The following is a 21,894-nucleotide window of genomic DNA, read 5'->3' as shown; positions in this document are numbered from 1 at the left end:
TAGTTGAGACTAGCCGAGATTTTCGGATTTAATAACGCGTGGATCGATCGAGTTAAGAACAGGTTCAATCGATTCTGCGTACTCGAATTATATAATGAAAGTGTTTTTATTTTTCTCGTACATGCCCGGAGATATTACGATGCAAAGTCCACATCGTGAAAATTTGTATTAAGAAACTCTCTTATCGTCGTCGTCGTCGTCTTGGTTACAGAGACCGTACAGTTCACCTTTTAACCACTAGACAGCGTTTACGGCAGTGCCGGCATAGAGCTCTAGATATGTACTTACGTACAAGAGTAGCGCAAGCCCCGCCATGTTGGACCTAACTGCAGGTGCGCGAAATATGAACGAGATCTCTATCAACTGGCGATTTCCTATTTCGATGTCTGAATATGGATGGAACAGCATTAGGCTTTAGTTTTCGTCGTCCGTCTATTCTATTTTGCTCATATTGATCAGGAGTGAAGTGATTCTGAAACGTAAGGTCATTGTACAAGTCTGTACATTCTCTAAGAATAAAATTATATTTTCTTCTGTATCGTGATATGATATGATCTCATTATCTATTACACGGCTGCTTTTGTTAATTACATATAAATATTATGTTCAAATATCTTATAATATTGTAAAATACTGTAATTACTAGAATACCTCACACAGTCTGCTGTTGTTACTCGGTGTCCAGTCTTTTCGTTCGATTCTACGAATCCATATAGCTCTACGAACAGGATCTCTTGGTAAACAGTGAAAGAGCTTTCCTGTTACCTGCTGCGAAAAGCAGTTCATTGCACAACACTGTGGCATTTTGCCCACAAAATTAACTCACGTCTCACTCACGTTTTATGTTAGGTTACAACTGACTCTGTCTTCTCATTGGACGCCAAGGTGATAGGTCCAACATGGCGGTCAAAAAGGGAAGGGAGCCAATAGGAAAATGCGGTTGTCGGCATTGCGAAGATCAAACGTTTGCGCTACCCTTGTACGTAAGTACATATCTAGAGCTCTATGCCAGCACGGCTGACGGCTCCGCTTAAGAGAGCAATGCACATTCTAGTATTTGTGATTCTAGAAAAATTTGACATGACAAATTAAACTTTATTTATTCCGATGAGTAAGTAATCATATTGATACTGGGTGTCGACTTTTGATTATAATATATAGGGTGTCCAATTTTTAATGACCAAACGAAAAAATTGTATTTGCGATTTTATAATATACTGGGTGTCGACTTCTGATTGTAATATATAGGGTGTTCGATTTTTATTGACCAACCGAAAAACTTGTATTTATGATTTTATAATATACTGGGTGTCGACTTTTGATTATAACATATGGGGTGTCCGATTTTAATTGACCCGAAAAACCCAAAAAACTTGTATTTGTGATTCCAGAAACATTTGACATGATAAATTAAACTTTTTGTATTCCGATAATTAATTATAATATACTGGGTGTTGACATTCGATTATAATAAAAAATAAATGATTCTCACAAAAATTACCTTTTTTGAAAAAAGGGGAAAAAGGCGTCAAGTACACGCGCCAGTCGCAACCAACTAAATAAAAATTAATCTATTAAACAAATGTATATGTATACACATATGTATACACATTGTGTACGTGCATGTAGCAGTTCGCCTTGACGAATAAGCAAATTTTTGCTAGCGCGTTCTGATCTCTGAGTCTATCGGTTGCACTATTGACGGACACTGTTCCATCGACGTAACCAAACAGGCCCTCGAGCATCAAAGCCATCCTCATCGCAAATTTCCAGCTCCCGTAATTGGACTGGCCCTCCAGTTTTTCTATGTTAGGCACTGATGTTGAAACAGTGGTCCCGGTAGAAAAACTCTCAGTGGAGGTTCATGCTGCGGTTGGATTTACAGTAGCTTGATCCATTGTCTCCGGCATGATCGTGTACACCTAACCTTTCAACTTCTCTTTATACAGGGTGAGTTTTATTTCGTGAACCAGTTTTTTACCCTCTAAGACGAGTTATCGACTGCACTTGCAATTGACTTACCGGCGTATAGATGGGTGTAGCGTAGAACGGCCGCGCGAACCCCGCGCGAAGTCCCGAGTTCGAAATATTAATGCAGCCAAGTTAGAAACTATAAATCGAATTACATGATAAAACGAAATATATAAAATGCTCAAAGTAGATAATAGAAACTATATTTGTTAAAGCGGAAAAATACAGTTTTGTGGAATAATTGTAACTCTGTTTCTCTGTAAGAGGGAATATTTTTGCCTTATACTTTTTGCATATGAAAGTAATGGCATTAAAAAGTGACCTGTTTTAGCGCCTTCATCCAAACTTTTTTGTCATGTAAGGCTCATACAGAGATATGTTGAACATATAAAATCATGTGAAATTATATGTATGCAACGATTATTGAATTTGCGTTCTTATTAATAAGATATACTGTTCTCTCTGTATGGAATGAAACAGTGAAAATAATGATACAAGATATCTTTAAAATTATATTGCAATAAATTGCATCTAAATTACCAAATATTTAAATTGATCATTTTTTACATCTGCGACTCTAGTTTAAAAAAAATATTTATGTCTTCACTTTCACCCTAGGTATCTCAAAGCTTTCGCAGCATCCCGCGGTAACCAAAAGCAAGCACATGTAAAAACAAATGAATATCGACAATCCTTTGGTTGTCAGGATCTGATATTTATTTGTTTCTACGTGTCGCGTCAACAATCGTCGTGAAAAAGATCGTTCGGTTCTCTCACTTCGTTTCGTCATCTTCTGTCGTATAATATTTGTACAAAAATGGCACATAATTTTACGAATGAGGAAATGACCGACATGCTCCTACTTTACAGGAAGTACGATCGGCAACCACGGAGAACCGCGAGAATGTATGCTCTCACATATCCAGAGCGAAAGCATCCGGACCATGTATTTTTTATAAAGCTGGAATCGAGGATGCGAAGATTTGGTCAATTTAAACCTGTCAAGCATCCAGGTACATTATGTATTTATACGATTGTCTGTTAATATTTTTTATTTTCTGTTGCTATTTAAAATATTGTATACTTGTATCATTTCCATTGTTTTATTATTTTTCGTAAAGGACGCACACCGCAAATAAACAGAGCGCCAATTGAACAAATGATTGTCGAGGAACCAACAATAAGTACGCGGACCATAGCGCGCTATCAACAAGTTAGCCAGACAACCGTCTGTAAGGTTCAAAAATCGGCTCACTTCCATCCTTATAAAGTAATTCTGACCCAAGAGTTGCACGCTACTGATAAACCCCGTAGGCTGGAATATTGTCGCTGGCTTCTTAATGTGAATGAGGAAAATTATTATTTCTCTAAGAACATTCTGTTCTCAGATGAATGTATTTTCCAAAACAATGGCATCGTCAACCGCCATAACTCGCATTATTGGGCTAACGAGAATCCCTACTGGATGCGACAAGCGCATAGCCAAGTCAGATGGTCGGTGAACGTTTGAGCAGGTATTCTCGGTGACCACATTATTGGGCTATATTTTATTGATGGGAAGGTCGATGGCCAAGCATATCGAAATTTCCTTGAAAATGAACTTGTTGCCTTGTTAGATGAGATGCCACTGGAATCACGAGTGAACATGTGGTTCTAGCACGACGGCCATCCTGCACACACTGCCAAGGCAACAAGAACATTGTTAAACGAGAAGTTTGGTAATCGTTGGATCGGACTTCACGGTCCCCGCGAATGGCCACCGCGTTCACCAGACCTATACCTCTGGACTTTTTCCTATGGGGTTATATTAAAGAGCAAGTATATGCTACGCGACCTGTTAGCGCTGAAGATTTAAAGGACAAAATTGTACAAACTTGTCGTGCAATAAGTCCTGAAATCTTGTGCCGGGTGCGTGGTGCAATCTTGGACAGAGCAGTACTTTGTGAAAGGATGGAAGGAGGTCATTTTGAGCACTTGCTTAAATAAAACATTGATAGGTTGTGGACATATTACGTATGGTCACACGTTGATATACTTTTTTTATATCCGCGTGTGCTCTTACGCAATATGACTCCAACTTATCTCTGTATGAGCCTTACATGACAAAAAAGTTTGGATGAAGGCGCTAAAACAGGTCACTTTTTAATGCCATTACTTTCATATGCAAAAAGTATAAGGCAAAAATATTCCCTCTTACAGAGAAACAGAGTTACAATTATTCCACAAAACTGTATTTTTCCGCTTTAACAAATATAGTTTCTATTATCTACTTTGAGCATTTTATATATTTCGTTTTATCATGTAATTCGATTTATAGTTTCTAACTTGGCTGCATTAATATTTCGAACTCGGGACTTCGCGCGGGGTTCGCGCGGCCGTTCTACGCTACACCCATCTATACGCCGGTAAGTCAATTGCAAGTGCAGTCGATAACTCGTCTTAGAGGGTAAAAAACTGGTTCACGAAATAAAACTCACCCTGTATAAAGAGAAGTTGAAAGGTTAGGTGTACACGATCATGCCGGAGACAATGGATCAAGCTACTGTAAATCCAACCGCAGCAAGAACCTCCACTGAGAGTTTTTCTACCGGGACCACTGTTTCAACATCAGTGCCAACATAGAAAAACTGGAGGGCCAGTCCAATTACGGGAGCTGGAAATTTGCGATGAGGATGGCTTTGATGCTCGAGGGCCTGTTTGGTTACGTCGATGGAACAGTGTCCGTCAATAGTGCAACCAATAGACTCAGAGATCAGAACGCGCTAGCAAAAATTTGCTTATCCGTCAAGGCGAACTGCTACATGCACGTACACAATGTGAAAAGTTCAAAAGATGCATGGGCTAACCTCAAAAAGGCATATGATGGGTGCAGCATGGCCACCAAGTTTGAGTTAACACGCAAGTTTTTCAATATTCGACAAGAATCTTATAGTTCCATGGAAGCGTATATTGAAGACATACTGTCTGTAGTACAGAGGCTGGCTGATATGGGCGAGAATATTGAAGATAAATGGATCTTTTTCGTTATGAGAAATGGTGTTTCTCAAGATTGACAACTTTGTGGCCGCTATGAACCAACAACTGCAGGAGGAGGCTAGATCTGAGGATGTCAAGGCTGCTTTACTCGGTGAAAGTGAAAGAAGGCGCGTTAAAGATGAATCGACGCCTGGAACAGCGCTCGTGTCTAAATCAGTTAAAAAGACTCAGCGCAAGCAGAAGAAGGACATCAAATGTTACGAGTGTGGCGATCCGGGTCATAAAAAACCAGATTGTCCACAACTTAAAAAGGATCCTGCCAAGAAGGAGAAAGCGAAGAACCAACATGTGTCAGCCGATCAAGCAGTGAGTAAGAAGAACTCTACGTTGCTGGCTCGTGCACTTGTGACCATTACAACTCCTTCAACGTGGATCATCGATTCAGGGCGACATCCCATATGGCAAAGGACAAATGTGCAATGTATGACCTGGATTCACGAGCTTGTGTATCGGTTGCAGTTGCCGATGATTCGGAAATTAAGTCTGAAGGTGTCGGTAAAGTTAACCTTAGGCTAGATAGTCAAAATTTAAAGACTGCCACGAATGTATTATATGTTCCGAGTTTGTCAGCGAACCTGCTCTCAGTGAACAAAATGACAGAAAAAGGTTACAGTGTCGTTTTCGATAAAGAATCCTGTAAAGTTTTTGATGGATCAAGTTGTACAATCTCTGGTAATATTGAATTTACTTGTCCGAAAAGAGATGGTTTATACGTAGTAGATACTTCGTTACAGGAATCAGTGAGGGCAGTGTCCGCTGTTCGAATGTCCAGTCAGGAATTATGGCACAAAAGATTGGGCCATTTGAATAGAAAAGGAATGAGAATATTAAAAGATATTGTTACAGGTATCGATTTCCAGGATGAGGACAATAAAGTTTGTGTAACTTGTCTCGAAGGAAAGCAATGCGTCAAATCCTTTCCTAAGAAAGGTAGTAGGGCTAAGGCTGTTTTAGATCTCGTTCATAGCGACATCCAAGGACCTATGGAAGTGAAGTCATGGGGTGGAGCTAGATATTGTTTGATTTTTGTCGATGATTACAGCCGAAAAGTTTTTGGGTACATGCTTGAGCATAAATCAGAAACGCTTTCAAAATTTCGTCTTTTTAAAGCACTTGTTGAAAAACAATTAAATAAATCGATTAAGTGTTTAAGGACAGATAACGGTGGTGAATTTACAAGTAAGGAATTTGAATTGTTTTCGAAACAATCCGGGATTGTGCATCAGACTACAGTGGCATACAGTCCTCAGCAAAACGGTATTGCTGAGAGGACAAACAGGACATTGACTGAAAAGGTTCGATGTATGCTGTTTGAATCAGATTTGGATAAAAGGTTTTGGGCTGAAGCCATGAACACAGCGATTTATTTAAAGAATCGATCTCCTACAGAAGCGGTTAAAGATGCTGTACCGGAAGAGATATGGTCTGGATCAAAGATTGATATTTCAGATCTTAAAGTGTTCGAATGTCGTGCTCAAGTACATATTCCAAAAGAGAAAAGACTGAAACTAGATAAAAAATCAAAAGAAATGATTTTCGTAGGTTATAGTGAGGAAACTAAGGGATACCGCTTAATTGATAAGAGTAATCCACAGCAAGTTAGTATTGCTAGGAGTGTAGTCTTTTTTGAAACCGATGTACTTAATTCGTCAATTTTTAAGAATAATAATGATACTTGCGAACGAGATGATGTAAGTAACACTAATGGTGATCATGTCATTGTAGATAAAGGCGATAAAGTAGTAATAGATGTGATTGAGTTTGAAGACAGAGAGGAAAGAAGTTCAGATGCGGCTTCATGTCACACATTGGAAATGGAAAATCAGACAAATCAATCCATCTCAAATGATGATGATTACCAAAGTTTGAGTGATAATGATAATTTAGAATGTGAGGATTTTCAAAATATTAATGATAATCAGGCTGATCAAATTGGGGGACGATATCCTAAACGAATCAGAAAGCCTAATAGAAATAATGATTTTGAATATTCTTTCCTCGCTGTTGGACCTCAAGATCCAAAGACTTATTTCGAAGCGTGCGAAAGGTCGGATAGAAAATTATGGCAGAACGCTATGAAGGAGGAATTCAAATCGCTTGTTGAAAACGAAACGTGGGAATTAGTTGATAGGCCTCCAGACGAAAATGTCGTTCAATGTAAATGGGTGTATAAACTTAAGAAGGTGATTAATGGTTTAAAAAGATATAAGGCACAACTTGTCGCAAAGGGTTTTACGCAGTGCCTGGTAGGGACTACGATCAAACCTTCGCACCTGTAGTGAGACTCTCATCACTTAGAACGCTTTTTGCTTTAACTGCTGAATTAAATTTAGAAGTGGATCATATAGATGTAACAACTGCGTTTTTAAATGGAGATCTCGAGGAAACGATATTTATGGAGCAACCCGAGGGTTTTGTTAAAAACAGCGAAGAAAATAAAGTATGCAGACTAAAAAGATCGTTATATGGTCTTAAGCAGGCGGCTAAATCTTGGAATGACAAGATTCACAAGTTTTTAGTTGAGCAGAAATTTGATAGATCTAAATATGATCCGTGCGTATACATAAAGAGAAAACAAGATAACTACATTGTAATTGGTTTACATGTGGATGATTTTTATGTTTTTTCTAACTCTAAAAGAGAAACAAGCAACTTAAAAGAAAAGTTAGTTGAATGTTTTAAAATAAGAGATTTAGGCTCTGTAAGTAAATGCTTAGGCATGAGAGTAACTAGAAATAGAAAATTGCATACTGTCAAGTTCGATCAGGAGAACTATGTTATGGACATTATCAGAAATTTCGGGATGGAAAACTGCAAGCCTGCACGAACACCTGTGCAGCTAGGCTTAAGGTTAGATAAGTCGACTGATAATGCCAATCAAAATCCATTGTATCAAAAACTCATAGGCGCTCTAATGTATTTAGCAGTGGCAACGAGACCCGACATATGTTTCGCTGTAAGTTATTTAAAGTTATTAAGTCAGTTTAATAACTGCAACAGTAAGGAACATTTTAAGGCGGCTGAAAGGGTAGTGAGGTACCTAAAAGGTACAACGAATATGGGTTTAAGTTTTTCTACAGGACAATATGAATTAAAAGCGTATGCTGATGCAGATTATGGTAGCTGTATTGTTGATAGAAGATCCTTCACAGGATATGTGTTCAAACTCGCAAATGGTGCGATAAGTTGGGCAGCTAAACAGCAAAGATCCCTGACTGTTGCAGATAGCACTACTTTTGCAGAGTATGTGGCCATAAGTGAATGTGGAAAAGAATGTGTATTTTTGAAAGGACTTATGTCTGAGTTATCAAAAGAAATTGGAACTGTTACAATTTATAATGATAATCAAGCAGCAGGACAATTATGCGATGGCCACACATTACACAAAAGGAGTAAACACATAGATGTTAAGTATTATCAAATTAAAGAATGGATTAAGGAAAAATTTTTGCGAATTCAGTACTTGTGTACTGAAGAGATGATAGCAGATGTGTTAACGAAGGCGTTAACAGATTGTAAACATCAATTTTATGTTACAGGCATTGGTATGCAATAAGAAAAGAAAGAAAGGTAAGAGCGTACAAGTTATAGATTAAGTGAGGGTGTTAGAGTGCTGTACTTTAGTAACTTGTGTTAGAAAAGTATTATTGCGTTGTCAAAATGAATTTATGTTTCGTTATAAATTCAGCCATTATTGAGATCTGATAATCTCGGGTACTCGCAGCTCGCCGACTCGCGCGTAATAGTTCACGGTGCGGTTTCGCGCTGCGCATATACTTGGCGTGAGACGCTACCGTGTCTCTTGATAACGTCGAAGCGAGCAGAAAAACCGCAAGCGAATCTTGTTTGTTGCGAAGGCATGATCTACATGAAGGCAAGCGAGCTACAGCGATCGACCGAATTTATCATGTTCGGAAATATATTGTTACTTACGATCTCCAAGCGAGATTCTTTCGATGATGGACATGCCAACAGTGTCGTTTCATGTAATTTTAATAATACTCGGCTCTTAGATATTCTGTTTACATATAATCATTTACGCAGTACTTTCTTGGAAAATTTATTATGTGAGAAAATGACGTACAAAATTAATTTCGAGATGTATGTACTTACGTGACACATAAGTAAGAAACTATTTCATGACAAATAATTAGCTATATGATAGGTATAATATTTTAAAAATACAGTGAAGCGGTAAGGAAAGAGGAGACTATAATTATGTGGACTTAAATAAATATAACACTTTTTACTTTTTGTAATTGAAATATTTCTGTATTTCAAATATAATATATGTAAGATATTGCCAGGTTACAGGATAAAGATGTATAAAATTTATTATGCATATATGTATACGTATAAAATTATAAAATGTATTATACATGTATGTAATAATCTAATACATTCACAAATCTAATGAAAATATTGCTAGTCCATTAGCAGCAATCGAAAATTCTATACTTAAGATATATAAGATATATAATATATTTACTATATGCTTAATACATATTTAATATATACTTATATATACAGATATATAAGTATAATTTAGTTCTTACAAGGAAATACATAACAAATTTAGACTTGTGCACTGCTGGTAATAAACTGGCAGTATTTTCGATACTGTGCTCGTATTAGTTTTATCGCGTCCATACAATCTTCCACCGCAGAAGCAAATATGTGCAGCATCGCGTGATGATGAGTATTGCAGTGAGCGCCATGACGTCGTTCCAAAATTGGCCTTCCTTCATGTCAATATCCGAGAGAAATTTGGTAGGATATCTATAATGGCAGTAAAGTTCTTCACACGGTAGAACAGGGCGGTTCAATCCGTAGATTGCATCAATAAAGCTGCAAAAAGCATCTCGTTTTTATAACGTAAATTTAACATTTTACATTTATAGGATTGTAAATACATTACACGCAACAAATGGAAGGTAAATTTACAAATATGAATATAAGTAATGTGTGCAAAGACGAATATAAACAAATCTCTCCTGAATGTCTTTTGAATATAAATATAAATAAATTCTTAAAGTCGCAAGAGATATAAATAGAATCATAAATATTCAACATGTCACGTGTTTTAATTAAATTATACATATCTAAATTAAACATTAAAGTAATATTAAATAATGAATAAAAAATTAATGGGACATAGAATAATCCTTACCCTTCCAGACCATATCGTAGATAACTGACGTAGCTTCCCCATTTTAGATAAGACGGTAGATCGCGTAACAATATTCCAAATCCAGAGAACATCATTAGTGCTACTGCCAATGTTGGTCCAATAAATGTACCATTCTGTAAAATTCAAAATGTCTTCATTACATTTAAAATTTTTAAAAGATTAAACATTTTTAGGAAACGTTTTGTAATAATACGTGTTGTAATAATAGTAAAATACAATTTAGTCACAAAAATGATTTTTGGAAGTGATAATTACATAGATATTGATAATTGCATTGATCATATACATCCATTAACGTGATGTTATACAATTATCTATCAAGAGACACGGTAGTGTCTCGCGCCAAGTAAAGCGCGCAGCGAGACCGGACGTGTCTCTTTACGCGAGTCAACGAGTTGCGAGTAACCGAGTTATTTGGAACTCAATAATGGCTGAACCGATCAATTTCTAGCTAGGTTCAATCGATAGCTTGGGTTTGAATCATATTATAAAAGTTTTTTTATTTTTCCTCTACGTGCCGCATGAGCGGAGATATCATGATATAAAGTACGTTATGTAGAGAGAATGTCGTATAAGAAACGTCCACGTTGGACAAACATGATGTAACTTTCCATTTTTTTACACTAGGGAGCAGTGATGTTAGAAAATAGAAACCCTCTATAACAGACTGGCTATTGGCCGGAAAATGGCGGCAATCTTTGACTATACAATCAAAGGCGCCAATGATTACGTGAATGTGTGCGTTTATGACCTATGTAAATTAATTTAAATTAAATTTAATTGTTTTAAATGTAATCATCGTGGCTTATTATTGCGGCAATACAAAAATACATAAAAACATTAAAAATTAATGATATTAAATTAATTAAACTGACAGATTTCAAACTTAAAGCTGTACCTGGAAAAAATATATATTGGTGCTTATTATTGCGGCAATACAAAAATACATAAAACCATTTACAATTAATGATACTAAATTAATTAAACTGACAGATTTCAAAATTAAAGCTGTACCTGGAAAAAATATATATTGGTGCGAATATATATATATATATATATATATATATATATATATGTATGTATACATATGCTTCGAAAATATAAAGGTATAGTTGGTAAAAATGCATATATTTTTTCTGTAAGAGAGGAAGAGAGAGAGAGAGAGAGAGAGAGAGAGAGAGAGAGAGAGAAAGAGAGAGAGAGAGAGAAACTGGTAGGATAATATCGTAAGATATAGTACAGAGAGAATATAGGTAGGACCATGATACGAAGATGTAATAAAAGTTTTGATATAAAGAGTCCTGATAAAGCTCACTATACACATCCCAGCAAACACAAAGTAACAGTAATATACATGTTATGTTATAATTTCACACTCAGTAATATAAATACAACATAACATACGTGTTATGTAACAATTACATTGTTGAGTGGGAAATTATAACATAACATGTATATTACTGTTACTTTGTGTTTGCTGGGATGTGTATAGTGAGCTTTATTTTTTACTACATATTACGTTATATATAGAATTTATTAAAAATGTTTTACTAATGAATTATATTACTGCTGCATATTTTTTTGTTGCAAAAAAAAATATATATATATATATATATATACTCTTTATAGAATACTTAACTACAAAAATGCATGATATTTCGATAAAAATACCTTGCTTAAAAAAAGGTAAAAAAAGGCGCCAAGTATGCGCGGAGTGTTATCTCGATTTAAAAAAATGTATGAAATCTTTAAATTGCGCCAATTACAAAGATTCAAGGATCTTCCTGTTCCACCCCAAGTGGTAGTACCTTTATTTCTCCTTAATAGAATTATTATATCACAAAATTATCTTATTCAACCTAAATAATACGTATCGAAATACAATTGTATAACTACTTTTAAAAAATAACTAGAAAAACTTGGCGCGCCCGGGTCGCATTAAAACACATGTACACACTGTTATTATATTATAATACATATGATTTATTATAATATTTATAAATAATATAACAATACAATTTAATAATTTAATAATTTAAAGAGAAATCTAATAAAATGAAGAAAGTAAAGTGTCTTCTGTTAATTTTTCCTCCTCTTATGTAATAATAAAAAAAAATATATATAATTTATTCCATTTTCATTTAATGAAGCTGCACGCTCGTGTAATATTGTTCGTTAGTTGAGTAAAGTAAAGTAGTTTTAATGCGACCCGGGCGCGCCAAGTTTTTCTAGTTATTTTTTAAAAGTAGTTATACAATTGTATTTCGATATATATTATTTAGGTTGAATAAGGTAATTTTGTGATATAATAATTTTATTAAGGAGAAATAAAGGTACTACCACTTGGGTTGGGACAGGAAGATCCTTGAATCTTTGTAATTGGCGCAATTTAAAGATTTCATACATTTTTTTAAATCGAGATAACACTCCGCGCATACTTGACGCCTTTTTTTACCATTTTTTAAACAAGGTATTTTTATCGAGATTATACTTACCACAACGTTGAATACAGCGCCTATCATAAGGCCGGTACTTTGTCCTATGAACATTATCAACAAGCTAATGATGAAGAACATGGAGAATCGTATTATTTCCAACGGTTGCGCCGACATGCCATAGACAATTACACTAAATAAGGTGCAGCATAGTATCGAGATTGGCATGTCAATCAGTGTCATTGCCATGTAGAATGCCTTCAAGCTGTACCATCTATTAAAATGCTCCTTTAGAAGAATAGCTATCTGCATTGGAACTGCAAATCATGAATAAAATCTTGTGTTGTTATGTAACTTTCAAAATTGCAACAAAGTATTAAAATGATTGAGTTAGTAGATAATCTCAATATAAGATAAAAAATGGCAATGCCATGATTAAAATGTGAACGTATTACACAATCAAAAATGGTTGAAAATCAAGGAAATTATTTAGTTGAATGTTGACTTGGTTGAATAAATTGATTTGAAGAGAAACAGATAATAAGTTGATCTTTGAAGCGATTTCATCATTCAATACATATTAGTTTTATAGTAATCAGAGTGGAGAGCCACTTTTGTACAATTTATAATGAATTAAACGGAAGCGAATAAAATTCACTTACAGGTTACTATGGTAAGCATCATCGTCGTCATCATGTGATGTATGAGGATAGAAAAGAGAAGTTTGTAGTTATCTAGAACGCGTGAGCCATCAGCGCCCGATTGCCAGAAGACCGATCCAAGCATCAAACCGACAAGTATGTTTACTCCGATGCGCATATGCGTAAGAGTCTGCAATAAAACAATATAAGCACAGTGTGAATATGATGAGATAAAAAGATGCCACGTAAATATTTAAAAAGTTTGTAAGATATATGTCTATTAATGATTAAGAAGTTAAATATATAAATTATATAAATTTATGAATAAATGTATACAAAACGTGTGAAACATACCGTGTTTCGTTTGGACATGATGAATCCACGTCGAAGTAAAACTTTGATTTGATGAAGAAAATTCGTTGCGTGTAAGTCACCATTCTTTTTCATATGTGAGTTTTTCAAGGAATACAGCTCTGAAAAAAATTAGATTTTATATAAATATTATATGTTGTATATGCATATGTGTTAGAGAAAATGGCATTGTGCTATACTAGAAGCAGGCAACATGTATTGTTATTACGTCAGAATAAGATTTTATCTAATGTTAATGATCATTGATACGTTTATCCAAAAAGAAGAAGAACATTTTATTTTGTACATTATAAGCTATGAAAGCTATTATAAGAGCTGAAAGAATTAATAATGATGTATTTATCGATTTTTGTACCTGTTAAACTTTCATCATCTCTCGGAGCTTCAGGATTATCGAACGATTGAAAATTTTTCGATCCATTTTGCGATCCAGTTTTTAGTATATCTATTTTATCCTCACCGTGGTCTCCACAGGCAAGCTCGATTACTAGAAACATAGTGATACAATTGTAAATATACAATTCCGTTATCACCATTGATCATGGGCGTCCGCAGGATTTTTTTAGATATTATATTTATTTAGTTTATCATTTATAATTAATTCAAAGTGACATGGCAAAATAAATAAAATTTCTAAATAATTAATTAGAAATTAAGTTCGTTATATTTGTTATGTTATTATACGTACTGTAATCGGCAGGATTGTGATACATCGGGCATGGCATTTGCATATCTTCAAGATATGGCACTAATTTGTTCGTTGCACCTTGGTACAAGCAACTGCCTTTTGCCAACACGTATACCTGTAAGAACCGTAAATTGTTTATTAATTATAAACATAATTTTACACAATACAATGTTCTATTATCACAAATCTAATATAGTGCTTCACGTCAAGTGATTTAACAAGGAAATCCACAACTACAAGGAAGTATATCCTTTCAAGTTTAATGAGTTTGAAATATGTTTATGTATGTATATTACGACATATTTCAAGCTTATCAAGATTATAGCTATGGATTTCCTTCTAAGATTGACATGTTCTCTATCGCGTGATTGGAAAACCGTCCACCACAGTTCATCTCATATCTTTTGTTATTATTTGATATTGATTTGATTGATTGATTATTTGACACTGAAGAGATAAACTTTCTCTATCAATATGGAAATAAAATAGAAATACATATATTTAATTTAATAATAATAATATATAAATATGCGTGCATAATTATGCGTATTTCTTAATTAGGAATAATTCATTGATATTATTACTCACCTGGTCGAACAATTCGAATAGGGACGCACTAGGCTGATGTATAGTACAAATTATTGTTTTACCCTCTTGTGCGAGCCGCTTTAGGAGATTTACAATTTTCGTGCAAGATGAGCTATCCAGACCTCTGCAAGGCAAAAAATGCAAATATAAAATGACAAGCATGAGAATGTTGTTTATAGGTGATTCCCTTTGTTACGTTGATATATGCTGTGATATTAGTTGGTCAATAGTGACACTTATTAATCTATATCCATACAAAAAAGAAACGGAACAAATCAGATATTTTCCTGCAGTATTGATTTTAAAAAGTAATATATCTTTTTTGGATATATAAATACGCGAATATTTAATTTATTAATACATCTTTTTCTGAACGTTACGCAGAATAAAGTAGATATTCGTCGACATGTTATAAAAGAAGAAATTAAGATACCATGTTCATATAAAGATGTTTAATCATCTTAAAGTTGAATGCGTAAGTTATTATTACAAATGATTAAGATATTAATTATTTAATTAAAATATTAGAATATTTGATTTGATTCTTGTCTTGACTGTTTCAAGAAAGCTTCAAAGTGTATGACAAAGATAGAAAGATCAGGTATCAGTAACTGATACAATCAATGTTTTACTGTACATAACATTAATTATTGTTTCAACGTAATATCATCGCGGACACTGGCATCGCCTGATGGACGGACAGAATTATTATTGTGATAGCTGCAAGCCAACAATTCGTTTGGACATACTGCAGATACTTTTACTCCCCTACCCCCCTACCCCCCGACTACGCGCCAACATATCGTTAGACTTTATAACGTAGTGATCTCTTTTACGGAAATAATTAAATGAAAATACTCCATGGTTAATGAAGAATTTGTAATTAATTGTATTTCGTTGTGAAAAAATACCACCCCACGCCAGGGTTCGAACCTGGGACCTCCCTCATTCCGTGCGGGCGTCTTAACCAACTCGACCACTTGGGGCATGTGATGATATCTTCTCACAACGAACGATATAAACACCTTGTACGCGCGGTGTGTGTCAATAACAAATATAGATATTCGCCAGGTAATTTTAATTCAACGTAATATCATTGTAATATCATTAATTATTGTTATGTACTTACGTTGTGGGCTCATCAAGAAACATCATCGTGGGATTATTAACCAATTCTAATGCGATGGACAGTCGCCTTTTTTGACCGCCACTTAATTGGCCGGCTCTCGTATGCAAGTGCTCGTACAAACCAAGTGCCGTGAGAATTTCTTTAATCTGAAACAGAATAATTAATTCTAATTATATTAAGAGCTGATATATTTTAACTTAAGTAATAATCGTTACAAACTGAAATTTTGAAAACTGTCTTTTACTTTATGAATCTCTCTCGGTGCCATGATAATTGAAAACTAATCTATTTGTTTTCATTTTTCAACGGCGTTAATCATTAACGGGCGGGATAGGAACGGTAGTGGGAAAACGGTGATGGGTGTCGCGGCGATCTTCCATTCTCTACGCGAGATGTAAAACCGAGAGAGAAAGCATTATGCGACGTACTTCATTAATGCTGTCCCTGGGACAGCATTCGCGTGAATTGAAAGCATGTTTATAAAAGCTGTTTTAAAACTATGTATGTTTGCCAATCATACATAGTTTCGATTAATATATTACATTTCATTTACGAAAATGCGTTAAAGATGTCAGTTAAGTTGCCAAAGATTTGATAAGATTCTCTGTTTCGTTTGTTAAAATATTATTCTCATAGTTATAAGTGCTATAAGTTGAAATAGGATGTATTTATAAGTATTATAAGTAATTACAAATAGTTTTTATTTAAATTGTCAAACAAAGTAGATTTAGGAGATTTACAAAGGGGCAATAAGCATCTTTCTAACTTGTCCAATATTATTTATTATGTCAAAGGCTCGTATTCTCATCTTATTTTTAATGATAAATGTAACATTACATGCACTTATAGTGTAACTTAATGTATAGTATACATTACATACTATAGAGATTCTGAATTAATAAATTTTGTCCATAAAGATTTGGTTTTTTTATTAAGGGGGAAACCTGCTTTAGAACGCTGAAAATAAGATATATTTTACGAATTTGTTTTGGAGAAACTGTACTGCGGATTATTATGAAACTTTTAGGCATTTATTATTACATATTTGAGAGTATGAAAAAATTTTTATTGTTTAAATATATCGCCTGTAGAGGTCGCCCTGGAGAAATCTTCGTACAGTCTCGCCGCCTGTATTGCAAATTGGCGGCCGTTCTCCTACCTCCAAATTTCATCTAAATTGAAAAATTGAAATATTTTCTCATTATTTATGAATTCCCATCGTTGATGAACCAAAGAGAAAAATCTCTCGGCGAAAAATCAACACTGCTGACCGATTTTTATTTTATCTAATGTTTGCATCATCTTCAAAACTGCATAATAACCTTCATTAAAAACACCGACAGCTATAAAAGCAGCGATTTTAATGTCAATTTTTTTTGCCGGAGTTGAGATACTTGAGGAGCGAGACGCCAAATGGTAGAGTTATAACTCTCATTAGGCTATCAATATACAAACATTGACTCATACTCATAAATTCAGGTAAATAGCTGCATATAAGTTATACGAAGAAACGGGTCTACAGGCGAGACTCGTTCGACGCTCCGAGTATTCGATGCGCAGGTATACGCTCGACGCCCAGCTGCTCCGGGGCCTTTACCCGGGGCCTGAAAATACTACGAATTTCGATCTAAAACATTAGAATTATATTTTTCACATGTATTACTATCGATTAAAAGTAAAATCGATTTTTCGACCTGATAAAGCAGATTCCTCCCTTAAAATAAGAATACGGGTCAAAGTTTCGAAAAGAGAGATGACTTATATATTCAAACATTTATTATAATTAAGATAACCAAAAATTCAAGTCAGCCAGAAAATTCAATGAATGAACGAGAATTCCTTAATCAACTCACTGGCAGTTTATTCTCAAATGTGACACAACGTTTCGACCGAAATCCGGTCCTTTTCAAGTGATATGTCTTTTTCTACAAATATAAAGTAAAATATACAATATATAAAAATATAAAAAAAATAAAAAAAGAACAATATAAAACGCAAGAGTACAATATAAATAAATATCTACCAACGTACTGGTTGAAAAAGACACAAACAAATTAGTACAAGATAAAGTGACCGAACACAGTGAGAACACGCTCGCAAATGACACGCTCGAAAATAGTCAGCAAAGTCAAGGTGGAAAGGAGATGTTTGTCAAAATCTGATCGTATGTACCGGGTAGGTTCTCCGTGTCTTTTATTTATTTTATTTATTATAATAAAACATTTCTTACAAGATTTATTGTAATGAAATGTAAAAACATTTATTACATTTTATTCAGACCTACAAAGATATGTACCTGTATAACTAAAAACATATATATAGTTTTATATAGGTGAATGAAAGATTTCTTATTTTTTCAATAAAATAGTTAATAAAATAGTTTCAGTAGTTTCAATACAATGTGACAGTGTAAGTTTATTTCCCCAACGTCGACGTGATCCGGCTCGTCGGAAGTTTATATAACAATAGGAATATTTTAAATATTTTCATTTTATATTTTTTTATTGATGTTATTGAAATTATTGCAAATTATCATTAATTTCTGAAACTGTTGTATGAATTTTGAAACTATTATATTACATTATCGAATTGTTGCGCTATAAAATTTGGATTGCTATATTTCGGACAAACGGGAGGTTCTCTCAATTCTGGTCACTGAATTGTGGCCGAAGGAGACGCGGTGTGCGACCGATGTGGACGGGAGCGAGAGGAGAACAGCGAGGTGTGTTCCCATCCGGTCCATAGGACGGACGAGGATAGACGGTGATCAGGGGCGTATGCTCAATTGTATAGAATGTCGATTGATATCGATTCATCGATACGCAAAGAACGCATGCGTAAATGACCGACGGCATCGTACCCGGTCTATGCTCGAAGGAGCGGGATCACTGTGTGGCACTCTTTGGATGGCGGTGCTATAGTAAAGTCCTAGCAGAATCCTAGAGTCAGCTCCCGGGGAGTCGGATCGCCGCTTTATAAGATTTTCTCTGAACCGTGGACGGCTTACAACTGAGATTGCAAAGTTTTAATAACACAAGGCTGACAGAGTAAGAGACCTCCCGTCGTCATTGTGAGTAGAAATAACTTGCACTATTCTGCCTAAAGCTAAATTTTCTGTGAGACCTCTATTATTCCGAATTATATAGTATTTGAAGTTCCGTATAACGTTTTTTTATTTCTCAATTATATCCTGTCAATCGGTGTTTTAACAGTCAGTATCGTATAGAAAGGGTCCTCCCAAATATCCACCCCTGAGACCTTATCCAATTTTACTAATTTTATAAAATTAGTTGGCGCCCAGTTATAATGTTCTACTATGTCTCAATAAATTAGCAACCTGATAGCCGCGGACCTGGCCACGTCAGGTGAAGCCGATAAGAAGCTCCCAGTAATTTTTACTTAACGGGAGAAAAGGCTGTCGCAACAATAATAACATATTACATACGTGTCTACCTATTTTTTACCATATTTGCATCCCTTGTACAGTACATATCTCATATACATATGGAGTAGAGAAAGAAAAAGATCGAGAAGGAGAGAGATGGAAAATTTGAGGAGTATGGGAGTTAACAACTAGAGAAGACTATGAATAGAGAGAATGAAAGAGAATCACGGAGGCTCACCAAGCACTGTATATAGTACTGTGATGATGATTTAAATAATAATTTATTATCTACTATATAATTTAGTAATAATATGATCATGATTTAAATAATAATTTGTTATCTACTATATACTATAATTTACTACTATATAATTTAGTTAAAATAACTTCGGTTCCAATCGGTAATAAATTATTAATTGTTAATTAATTTCTTATTCTAAACGTACAGTCGCTTCTTTTTTATTTTGTAAGGTATCCGCCGGCAGCTTTAAATCGGCGGCGATCTTCATATATTCGAGTACAGTGAGTAAAGGTTCCAACCGATCCTCCTGTGTAATGTAGGCAGTGTACCTGAAGACAAAAAATAAACGAGGCGTCAAAAATGTAGGCGTTCATTTATAAAAACAAACAGTATAAAAATACATTTAGTAATATATAAATACTTTTCTTACATCTTTTTATATATATACAAGTATATATATAAGTTTTCTTAGATATACTATCTACGAAACAATCTCGGATTTGATAAGTCAATTAGTGATTGAAAACTTACTTCCGGAAAGAGTTGAGATCCCGGACATGACCGTTGACAAATATAGTACCATCCACTCCGGTTACGCGGAAGCCAGAGAGTACATCGAATAACGTGGACTTCCCTGCACCAGATGGACCCATCAGAGCGATCAACTGTTTGCTGGGAACCTTCCATTAATTCCGTGTAAAATCTCTTTTTTTCCTAGAATTAACAATGCGATGTTACATAATTAGTTTCATTCATATGTATAATTAAATAGTATTTCTATAATTTTTTGTGTAACATCCTGTGTGAAGAAGCTAATATCATAAATCGCACTAATTCGCGACGAATATTCGTAATCCATGTAGAAAAAAAAGAAGAATGAAAAGAAGAAAGCAATAGCGTGATCATGATGATCATGATTTACCTTTCCTGAAGCCGAGGTTCACAGTATATGTGATGTGCTCGAAGATTATGTTGATCGATTGTTTGCCGTTGTCGCGTGTGATGCTGGTCGCATCCTGGTCGACATCCTCCGGCGAAGATCGGTCCAAGTCAATCCAATTACACATTGCTGGTGCATCGACCTCTTGTCGATTGATCGTTTCATTACTTCCGTACTTCTTAACTTCAAGCTTTAATACTTCCATTGTTTGTCCTCCCCGTGCACACCTAAGTGATGATTATATACAAATTGCGTCGATGTGGCAGAAGGCTGCAACAGAAAATTCACCACTGTCATAAATACATGTGTTATATGCTATCTTAGGATTATACGTTTAAGTACGTTAAACGTGGTCATCTAACGATAAGATAACATTGAATACAACAATAATAAGACCAATTGAAAAATAAGTTACACGTAAAATTATTTATATTAATCATGTTTATCCATTCCTACTTATAATTAATAATGCATTATTTAATAATAATAATAATACATTATTATCATAAATATTAGCGAGACCATCCCCACCACATGCTACCGAACATGCTACCGTGGCGCGACCTGGCATGAAAAGACAGAAGCGGACGGAAGAATCGCGAATAGTCTAGAGAAGCGATCAGAAGGTTCTCGAACAATCTGGAGACTTGATTAGGAGAACTTAGACTAGTCTATAAACGATTCAGATGTTCAAATGGTTCAACTTGTACCTCGTGCCGGGCGGAATTTTTTTATTTTTTCACTTATCACTGTATTCGTTACTTTAAACCACTTATTTACACATTCCGTGGAGTATTTTCACTGCGCGCGCTTACCCGAATTTGTTACGAGCCTAGTAAGCTGCCGAGAAAAGAATTACTATGGTGCGTAAGTATACAATTGCATTCCTGCGAGTTACTATCGCTGACCGAAGAGAAGGATTAATGAAAATAACGTCGAATGTCTACAATATTGTAAAATTATTAGATTCGAACTATGAATATTCAACTTACGAGAACGAAAAGAACGAAGTATCCTGTCCCAATGCTGAACGACTTGTGGAGCTTCGTCAGCGGAGAAGGGATCAGCGATGCCAGAAACATGATAGCATGTGGTGGGGATGATCTCGCGACGCGCACGGACGCGACACGTAGATTGGTGCGTCGCGAGGCCATCCTCACACCATCCATGCTAACGAACCGTGGTGAAGAATCGCGAATAGTCTAAAGAAGCGATCAGAAGCTTCTCGAACAATCTAGAGACTTGATCAAAAGAATTTAGACTGGTCTAGAGAGCGA

The 21,894-nt window shown here is 35.1% G+C and overlaps 2 non-coding genes across 2 annotated transcripts; both read right to left on the bottom strand.

The window, feature by feature from the left end:
* Nucleotides 1-9,602: 9,602 nt before the first annotated feature.
* On the bottom strand, nucleotides 9,603-21,018 carry LOC105287297. The gene is made up of 12 exons (XR_003406978.1): nucleotides 20,600-21,018; nucleotides 20,209-20,391; nucleotides 19,883-20,006; nucleotides 16,052-16,197; nucleotides 14,923-15,046; nucleotides 14,335-14,449; nucleotides 14,002-14,133; nucleotides 13,629-13,747; nucleotides 13,296-13,464; nucleotides 12,694-12,950; nucleotides 10,178-10,311; nucleotides 9,603-9,855 (listed from the first exon to the last, which is right to left on the bottom strand). It is a non-coding gene; the product is annotated as an ATP-binding cassette sub-family G member 4 (transcript).
* Trnas-gga lies at nucleotides 15,835-15,908 on the bottom strand. The gene has a single exon. It is a non-coding gene; the product is annotated as a tRNA-Ser (tRNA).
* Nucleotides 21,019-21,894: the final 876 nt, after the last annotated feature.

This window comes from Ooceraea biroi, chromosome 9 (genome assembly GCF_003672135.1).
Source record: "Ooceraea biroi isolate clonal line C1 chromosome 9, Obir_v5.4, whole genome shotgun sequence".
Classification (NCBI taxonomy): Eukaryota; Metazoa; Arthropoda; class Insecta; order Hymenoptera; family Formicidae; genus Ooceraea; species Ooceraea biroi.
The sequence above is the reverse complement of the archived record's forward strand: the minus strand, read 5'-3'. Positions and strand labels throughout refer to the sequence as shown.